We start from the raw sequence: 10,150 nt of genomic DNA, 5'->3' as shown, positions 1-10,150 counted from the left end.
AATGTAATACCCATTCCTCTTTAAAAAAAACACATTAGAAATCATAGGAATAAATGAAGCTTTCTTAAAATATTAAGTAGTATATGTCAAAACTAAAAGCAATAAGATCCAGGGTGAAACAAGGATGTCTATTACTATTCCATTTAGTACTAGAAATGCTAGCTTTGGCAATAAGGCAAGAAAAAGAAATTGAAGTTGAATAAGCATAGGCAAAGAGGAAAAAAACCCGATCACTTTTTGCAAATATATGATAGTTTACTTTGAGGACTATGTAGAATCAACTAAAAAATTAATCAGAACAATAACTTGAGCAAAGTTGTGAGATATAAAATAAATTCACACAAATCATCTGCACTTCTATGTATTACCAACTAAATCCAGAAGGAAGAGAAATTCCAATTAAAACAAGTTTGGACATCATAAAACAATTGGGACTCTACCTGCCAAGACACACACAACTATTTGAACACAATTACAAAACATTCTTCAGACAAATAGAGATCTAAATAATTGGAGAAATAGTAATTGCTCATGGTAGGTCAAGTCAATATAATAAAAATCACAATACTCTCTAAATTAATTCATTTATTCAATAACATACCAACCAAACTACCAAAGAATTATTTTATAGAACTAGGAAAAATTATAACAAAATTCATCAGGGGAACAAAAGGTAAAAAAAAATCAAAGGAATCAATGAAAAAGAAATGGGAAGGAAGGGAGCCTAGCAGTACCAGATCTCAAATTATACTACAAGGTGATGAACATCAAAACAATTTGGTACTCAGTAAGAAATAGTGAGGTTGATCAGTGCAACAGATCTGGTACACAGTATACAGAAGCAAATGAGCACAGTGAACTAGTGTTTGATAAACTCAAGTGTCCAGCAATTAATACAAGAATTCACTTTTCAATAAAAATTGCTGGGAAAACTGGAAAGGAAGGTGGCAGAAACTAGATATAGGTCAACATCTAACACTGTATTCCAAGATAAACTCAAAATGGGTACATGATTTAGACATAAAGTATGACAATGAGCAATTAGAAAAACAGAAGAAATTGCCTGCCAGATCTATGGATGAGGGAGAGTTCATGATCCAGCAAAAGACAGAGAGGATCATAGAGAGAGGGTCATAGGAGGTAAAATGGATAATTTTGATTACATAAAATTTAAAAAGGTTTTGCACAAATAAAACCAATGCAGCTAAAGTCAGAAGAAAAACAGAAAACTGGGAGGAAAATGGTTACAGTTAGTTTCCCTGATAAAGTTCTAATTTTAAGATATAAAGGGAACTGAGTCAAATTCAGCAGAAAAAGAGTCATTCTCTAATTGATAAATGATCAAAGGGTATGAATAGGCAGTTTTCAAATCCAGGCTATCAATAGTCATGGGAAAAAATACCTTAAATCACTAATAATCAGAAAAAAAAATGTAAATTAAAACTACTCTGAGGCACTACCTCATACCCGCCAGATTGACAAAGCTAACAAAAAAAGGAAAATGATAAATCCTAGAGAGTTTGTGGGAAAACAAGTACACTAATGCACTATTGGTAGAGCTATGAATTAATAATCCAACCATTCTGGAAAGCAATTTGGAACTATTCTAGAAAAGCTACTAAATTGTACATATCCTCCGACCCAGCAGTTACTCTACAAGTTTATTCCCCCCAAAGAGATCAAAGACAGAAAGGACTTATATTTATAGAAGTTCTTTTTGTAGTTGTGAAGAACTGGAAACTGAGGAGGTACCCATCAGTTGGAGAATGTCTAGACCAGTTATTGTATATGAATGTAATGGAATATTATTGTGCTGTAAAAAAATAATGAAGGGGAAGGCTTCCAAGAAAAACCCGGGAAGACTTGTATGAACTGATGCAAAGTGAAGTAGAATGAGAACTATTTATACAATAACAACAATTTTGTCAAGATAAACAACTTTGAAAGACTTAAGAACTCAGATCAATACAATAACCAACCATACTTCCAAAGAACTACAGACAGAAACATGCAGTTCACCTCCAGATAGAGAACTGATAACTCAGAATGCAAATTGAATCATGTTTTCTTCTCTTTCTTTTTCTTTCTTTATATTATTTATTTTGGGGCATAACTAATGAGGGTATTTATTTTGTATAATTATATATGTTTGTGTGTATACATACAAACATATATGTGTATACACACATACATGCATACATATTTGTAATAGGTTTTGTTTTTCTTGACTTCTCGACAAGGTTGTAGAGGAGAGATTTGGAACTGAAAATAAAATTGAATTTAAAACAAACAAAAAAGAAATAACATGAACTTTCTTTGTTTCCTCCTTTATTTATCTGGTACCAGGATCTTGCATCTTCTAAGGAAAGTGGATAAGGACTAAACTTGTGATTTCATTGATATAGGGAACTTCCTCTACCAATGCAACTTGGCACCTTCTCTGCAATTTATAGTCCTAGCTGCTTAGCACAGAGGTGTCAAATGTGCCCCCACCCCGCAGAGACATTTTGGCAAGCGACACTCCCGAATACAGCCCAAAGCAGATTGAAATATAACTAGAAAATATTTGACAAAATAAAGATACAACAGAGCACAGATAATGTTAATGCTATTTTCTAAATTAATTTGAAGCCTGAAGGGCTTCTTACATACTGTGTAGTAGCCCCACCCCACATATTTGATTTTAACTTTGTTGACCTAGAGACAGTCAAGACTTGAACCCAGATCTTTTTAGCTTGTGAGCTTTGTACCCACTATGCCATGCTGCCTCTATTTACATCTTCTAACCAGAATTTCACACTTTGTTAGAGAAATACACATCTGAAGCATGAATCCCCTTTGACCAAAAAGATGCCCACAAATTCATCTCTTTCTGGTGTTAATAGGCAAACAGTATATCCTACATCAATGCCCTTCTCTCCATTCAGATGGTCACTATCCCAGTTTTAGGCCTTCATCACCTCTGGCTGGCAATTACAATAACTTCTTAATTGTTCTCCCAGCTTCCGGTCTCTGTCTCTTTCAATTTATTCTCTGTACATCTGTCAAAATAATATTCCTTAAGGTACAAATCTGGTTATGTCCTTTTCCTTCTCAGAAACTTTCAGTGGCTCCCCATTACCTAGAATGCATGGTATATAAGGTTCTCCCCAATCTGACTTCTTTTCACCTTTCCTAACCTTCAAATACCTTTATTGGAAAAAAAGGCCAGACATTACTTTCCTTTCCTGTATTGCAAGCTTCACCCCCCCCAAAAAAAATGTTTCAGGAAAGTAGAGAAACTTAAATAGTGAAAAAAATGCATCATAATTCTTGCTGCACTGTAGTCATTTCTGCATCTCCCATGCATTTTAAATGGCTCTTCTGGCTGATTCCTCACAATAAAAAGAGAAATAATGAAGAATTGGGACATTTACACATACTTCTAAAGTCTTATTGGGAATATCCCATTGGTATTGGATAACCAATCATGGGTGAGGCTGCAAATAACAAGCTATGCGTGTGCCTAGTGGTTCAGGCCATCGTGTCTATTTGGGGCATTGTTTCCATATTGTTGAGCATTACAATAACCATTCTGGTAAGCTCATATCACCAGTCCTAAAACTGGTCTGTACACTAACAGATAAAATGATTTCCAAACCTCCCATTACTGTAATTTGGAGTTTAGGCACACAAATCTCTCTTAAATAGATCAGAATAACCTCTGCCTTAAGGTATTAAATCCACTCCTTTAGCCTACAGTCTGTCTGCCAAGCTTGATGATCCTTTGTGTGTCCTCTAGCTCTGTAACAACCTGAACCTCTGTCTTTGATCAGCTAAAGCAACACGGGATGGATTGCTTGGTTAACCTCCTGAAACTCAGAGCTAAGGTCACTAATTTGCTATATATTATTCAGTTTAAAGAAAATAGATGCTGCGCTTGATTCTTTGGGCAGTTCAACCAAATTGGTGGATGGAATCTCTTGCAGAGTTAGGGGAGTCACAACTGATGATAAATTTCACATCTTCCACATCTAGCCTTCCAGATGCAACATCAGAAGAAATCAGTAGAGGTGGGAACTTTTCCATGCTTCAATTCCTTTAGAACCAAATCTCACCCCTGTTAATTTATCAACCATGGAGACTTATCAGAGGCCACATATCTCTCTCTCCTCATTTATCTGGTAAGTTCATCACATCTTATTTTGGTTTCCACAAAAACAAAAGTCTTATTTTTCTTTTCACTCATGATCTCTTCATCAGTCAAATAAGTTTCTTGTCTTTTCCCACAATCCAAACAAAATTGCAATTTGAACCTAGTTCTAGGACATTGGTGTTGATGAGAACTTACTCTTTCAGTCTTCAGCAAGATGTTATACCTCTTTTGTCTTACATCCCACATTTACCTTTCAGGTCTTATCTGGCCAACAATTTTCCTAATTCGACACCCAAGGTCCGCATCAAACATACTGTCTGCCTTTTCAAGAATGAGGTAAACAGTTTCTCTCAAACTATTCTGCCACATTCTAAAAAGTCTATTAGCCTTCCCAGAGTTGCAATCCAGATTTCTCTGATTCTGTCCAAGTCTCATATTAGTGGTCCTTTTAAAGTGCCACCCTAGATCAAAGTGGCCTTTACACACACCACTCTGCTCTGTATTCAGTAGCTCTTTGGTGTACTTGTTGATCTAGTTCACAAGTTGGCAACCACACCAAACAAATAGGCCCATCTTTCTCTCTAGAAATGGCTATTGATTTATGTGGACAATGTCAGATAGCAAATAAGATCATGTTTTCCCTTGTCTAGGCTGTTCTTCACCAATAATACCTAATTCCCTTCGAGCAACAGGTCGCCCTTAGATATGGATAGCAGTAAATTCAGGAAAATTTTGAATTGCAATTACACCTGTGACATTTATAGAAAATCCCACTTCCCAGAAACTGAGAATTGGTTCCAAAAGTGGGAGATGGGACAAAACTCTAGTACATGGCACAACAACAGAGTGAGGACTCCCTTTGGCGAAGGGAAAAGCATTTATGGAGCACCTACTATGTGCCAGGCATTGTGTGTTAAGTACATTTTTTTATGAATGATATCTTGCTTCATCCTCACAACAACTCCAGGAGATAGGAGCTATCATCATCCCCATTTTACCCCTGAGGAAACAGAGGCAAACAGTTTAAGAGATTTGTCCAGAGTCGTTCAGCTTGTAAGTTTCTGAGGCTGGGATTTGAACCTCCATGCTCTACCTGCCCTAAAGGACAGACCAGAAAAGATAAATTATTCAAAGAATGATTCAAAAATTTGTCTTCATGAATGAAGAAAATAGAGTTAAGTTTTTCTGCTTTAAACATGTTTTGTTTGTTTGTTTTCCAGGGATGGGGGTGAGAAGAACTATGAAAATTTTATTCATCTGTACAGGGATCTCCCAGGTAAGGAAATTCCCTTTATCAATACAAAGAAATTAATCAGACAACAATCATTTATTACAGGTATTTCATTTAAAAAATGAAGAAATTCTTACTTGTGGAGTTTATATTCTATTGTGGGGGGCATCTAGGTGGTGCAGTGGATAGAGTACCAGCCCTGGATTCAGAAGGACCTGAGTTCAAATCTGACCTCAGACACTTTACACACTAGCTGTGTGACCCTGGACAAGTCATTTAACCCCAATTGCCTCACCAAAAACAAAACAAAAAAACAAATACATTCTATTGTGGGAGTTTGTTTGGTAGTTTTTCAAGTTGTGTTCAACTCTTTATGGCCGCATTTGGGGTTTTCTTGGCAAAAAATACTGGTTTGCCATTTCCTTTTCCAACTCATTTTACAGATGAGGTAACTGAGACAAACAGTGACTTGCCCAAGGTCACACAGGTAGTAAGTGTCTGAGGCCAGATTTGAACTCAGGAAGATGAGTCTTCCTGACTTCAGTTCCATCCACTTAGCTGCTCCTTATCATAGGACAAAAACATGTAAATACATAAACATATACACAATAAATAGAAAACAAATACTACAAGGTAATGATGAAGGGATGGCTTTAGCAGTTGTGAGAATCAGCAAAGCTTTCATATGGTTCTTGGGCTGCATCTTGAAAGAAGTGAAGGAGTCTATGGGGCAGGGGTAAAGAACTGAATTCCTGGTTTAGGACATCACTAGGTCAAATGCACAAAGATGGGAAGGAGAGCCTTGTGCATGAGGCACGAAGAGAAAAACCAATTTGCCTGGTCATTAGAGTTTAAAAAAGGGGGAATCATTTCTTTTTTATTTTTTTTGGCAGGGCAATGAGGGTTAAGTGACTTGCCCAGGGTCACACAGCTAGTGTCAAGTGTTTGAGGCCAGATTTGAACTCAGGTGCTCCTGAATCCAGGGCCAGTGTCTGGAAAGATAGGTTGGGGCCAGGTTGGAAGGGTTCACAAAGCCACATAAAGCAGTTGAGATTTTATCCTAAAAAACAGTAAGGACACATTGCAGTTTGTTGAGCAGGGTAGTAACATAGTTCCATCTATGATGCAGGAAAATCATTTTAGCAGCTGTGGGGAGAATGGATTAGAATAGGGTGTGCCTTAAGGCAGGGGAAACCAGGGGGAGAGACACCTCAGTAGCCCAGAAAAGGAGGGATGAGGGTCTAATCTAAGGTTGTGACTTTGTGAGGAGTCAGACATGGGGGAGCAGCAGTTGTTTTGTCATTTAAGTCTTAGAGAGCTGCCTGAGGCAGAGGAAAAGTGACTGGCCCAGAGTCATATACCCAGGTTGTCTCAAAGGTAGGACTTGAAACCAAGTCCTTCTTACTCCAAGCTCAAATTTCTATCTATTACAACTGTTACCTCTTTTAAATATATTCCTTCCTTTCTTCCTTTCCTTTCTCTCTCTTTCTTTTTCTCTTCCTTCCTTTCTTTTCTCTTCCTTCTTTCCTTCCTTTCTTTTTCCCTTCCTTTTTTCCTTTCCTTTCTCTCCTTTTTCTTTTCCTTCCTTCCTTCCTTCCTTCCTTTTTATGAGAAATAAAGTCCTAGCTATTTTAGGCTTTCTTGTCCACAACTCTTCCTCCTCCATGCTGGTCTTCAGTTCCCAGACCACATCACACACATCTTCTTGCTCCTTGAGTCTTTTCCTGAATGAGCTCCCTGTCTTCCCCATCCCCTTCCTCCCCCACCCCCCCCAACTCCAACACTAGTCATCCTGACTCATTATAATTCCATGAAAAAGGCATTTTTACCACATTCTAGCATCAAAGATCTGAGTGACTTGCTCCCCCTCACAGCAAACCTGGGCCTGAAATCTGAGTGTTCTGCATCATAGACAGCTGCTCTAACTATGATCCTGCTGCTTTGGCAAGCTGCAGTAGCAGCAGTGGAATTGGGACACCCCCATGCAGCCCATCAAGGAGCGACGAGAAGTCACATCGATTCATCCTGCTGGAAATTTCAGCAGCTGTAATGGGCTGGGGGAGAAGTCTGCTGGTTCCCATTTGCACAATGCAGGAATTTTTTTTTTAAGGGGAATAGCTTCTTCTCCCACTCACTTGCTTACCCTGAGCCCCCGACACTATGTGTGGGCCCCAGCTGACCCAAAGTTGCCATAACTGGAAGAAGAAAAACTCACTGCCAAGTATTTCTTCCAGTAAAATGGTTTAACAAAAAAAAAAAAAAAGAAAAGAAAAAGAAAGAAAAAAAAACAAAAGAAAGAAAATAAAACATAAATGATTGTCAGAAGAGAAAGATTTTCAAGAAGCCACTAGAGAAGACCACTGTGCCTAATTCCAGAGAAATAAATACTTAAAGAGAGTCCCTCTCTGCTTGACTGCCTGGAAATTGATGCTCTGAGTGAAGTGGGAGGGATGAGGGAGGGAGGTATGCCTGAGGAGCTGGGAGCTGGGGATGATGATGGGACTCAGGCATTGCTGACATCAGGCCAAGAAAGAGCTAATTGCTTCTGATTGTTTTTTATTTTCCGATTTACTCATCTAGGCTGGGGATGTCTCATAGGCACCCTAGATATAATTAGAGTTAAGTGCTGTCTCTCAACCACCCTCTCATCCCCTCTCTCTCCCCTTTCCATCTCTCCCTTTTCCTTTCTTATACTAGAGGTCCTACTTCCCAAATGAGCAAGTATAGAAAAACACTAGGTTATAAATGCATTTGTGTGATTTCCTAGATGCCCCCCACAACTATTATAATACATGTTTAACAAAAAAAAAAATCCTCATTTTCTATAAATCAAAATGGAAAATCAGGATCGACAGCACAATAGAACAAAATAAAAGCTTGATTCTTCTTCCATGTAATTAATTACAGAAGGCATTGTTTTTATTATCAAGTAGTCCTGGAGGCCTCTTTCAGCTAATTTATCCAGTTAAAAGTGCAGTCGGTGATATAGTCAAGATAGTAAAACATACCTAATCCTTTTCCATGCTGTAAACAGGCCCTGTGTGTTATGGGTTATGTGTTTGTTTTCTTTCCTTTTATCCCTCAGAACAAACATACTTTAATTTTAAATGGGGACTTTTTGCAGCACAAAACTTGCGTCATATGTTTAAAAGCTGTGGCAAAAAACATCTCTTGGCAAAGCTGCGTAGACTTAGACACTTCGTGCCCTGATGTGTGTCCTTCAGCAGAGAGAGGCTTCTCAGGGAGATTTACAATATGCTTCATTTAATCAGCTGGCTGATTTCTTTTGGATGGGGAAGCTGTGAACCGGGACTGGGACCTTAGAAAGTTGCAGAGGACAGGGTAGGCTATTGAGAATGGGCTTGCTGACCCATCCCTCCCTTGGGGACTCTTCCCCTGTCTCTCATACACTGTGCAGGCCACTCTTTTCCAACCTCACTGCAGACGGGAAAAATCGATCTCCTCTTAAGAACTCGGAGGCAAGGGGAAATCTACCTCTCAGATGGCTGTCTAAAACTTAATCTCCCTCTCCCTCAGGGTATGCAGCCAAATCTTCAGCCAGTGGCTTCATTCGACGTGATTTCCATCAATTCCTTTGAGGGGAACAGATGAAAAGATGTTTTAAGGAGAAGGACACTGAAAGTCACTGGTAAAACTCAAGGACAGCATCGACTCGGATTAAAGTTTGGAGGAAGTGCAAATTGGACTGCCCACAAAAGCTTTGTCGCAAATTCATTCATTCAGTAGGGGCATTCACTTCCTTCTTTCAATCAGCCTCCAGAAGCTCTTGGGTTCCCTGATGCCTCTAGTTGATAAAATGCAAACTCTTCAGTTTGGAGTGAAAAACAATTGACATTCTAACTGCCAATTCTTTTTCCTCAGTGCCAAACACTGTTGCAAGGTGTGCCAGGGGACCTAAGTCATCAATTGTCCCTGCCATCAAGGAGCTACCATATTTGGCAGGGGGTGGGGGTGGTGAGAAAATTAAAAATACATCTAAGATATGAAGTACTATGGATGGGGCTCTAATGAGATGGAGGTGGAGGTGGGAGGAAGGTCTAGGTATCCAACAGAGGTGAGGAAGAGGAATATTCTAGACATATGGAGGGTTGTTGTTGTTTGTCCTTTTTTTTCTTCTTCTTTTTTTTTTTTTGCAGGGCAATGAGGGTTAAGTGACTTGCCCAGAGTCACTCAGCTAGTAAGTATCAAGTGTCTAAGGCCAGATTTGAACTCAGGTCCTCCTGAATCCAGGGTTGGTGCTCTTTCTACTGCACCACCTAGCTCCCTTTTGTCCTTCATTCTTTTTTGTTTTTGTTTTTGTTTTTGTTTTTTTGGGGGGGGAGGGTGAGGCAATTGGGGTTAAGTAACTTGCCCAGGGTCATATAGCTAGTAAGTGTTAAGTGTCTGAGGCCGGATTTGAACTCAGGTCTTCCTGACTCCAGGGCCGGTGCTCTATCCACTGTGTCACCTAGCTGCCCCTTTTTGTTTTGTTTTGTTTATTTTTATTTTATTTATTTAATATTTTTGTCCTTCATTCTTAAAGAGGACCATGACATCAGGGTGATGTCATGACTTGCATTCAATTGGATTTAAGTAAGGGAGGGCTGTGCAAGGTCACCAACCTCAATCTCTCCTCCAGAGCCATCTGGATCCAGTGCCAAGATATAGATCAGGAAGACTAGAGATGGCCCCAGATGTTTTAAAGGCAATTGGGGTTAAGTGACTTGCCCAGGGTCACAAGTTGGTAGGTGTCTGAGGTGAGATTTGAACCCAGGTTCTCCTGA

At 39.1% G+C, this 10,150-nt stretch overlaps 1 pseudogene; it reads right to left on the bottom strand.

Moving 5' to 3' along the window:
• Positions 1-3,432: 3,432 nt before the first annotated feature.
• Positions 3,433-7,447, bottom strand: LOC122749779 (annotated as a pseudogene).
• Positions 7,448-10,150: the final 2,703 nt, after the last annotated feature.

The sequence above is a fragment of the Dromiciops gliroides genome, chromosome 1, assembly GCF_019393635.1.
Source record: "Dromiciops gliroides isolate mDroGli1 chromosome 1, mDroGli1.pri, whole genome shotgun sequence".
Taxonomy (NCBI): Eukaryota; Metazoa; Chordata; class Mammalia; order Microbiotheria; family Microbiotheriidae; genus Dromiciops; species Dromiciops gliroides.
The sequence above is the reverse complement of the archived record's forward strand: the minus strand, read 5'-3'. Positions and strand labels throughout refer to the sequence as shown.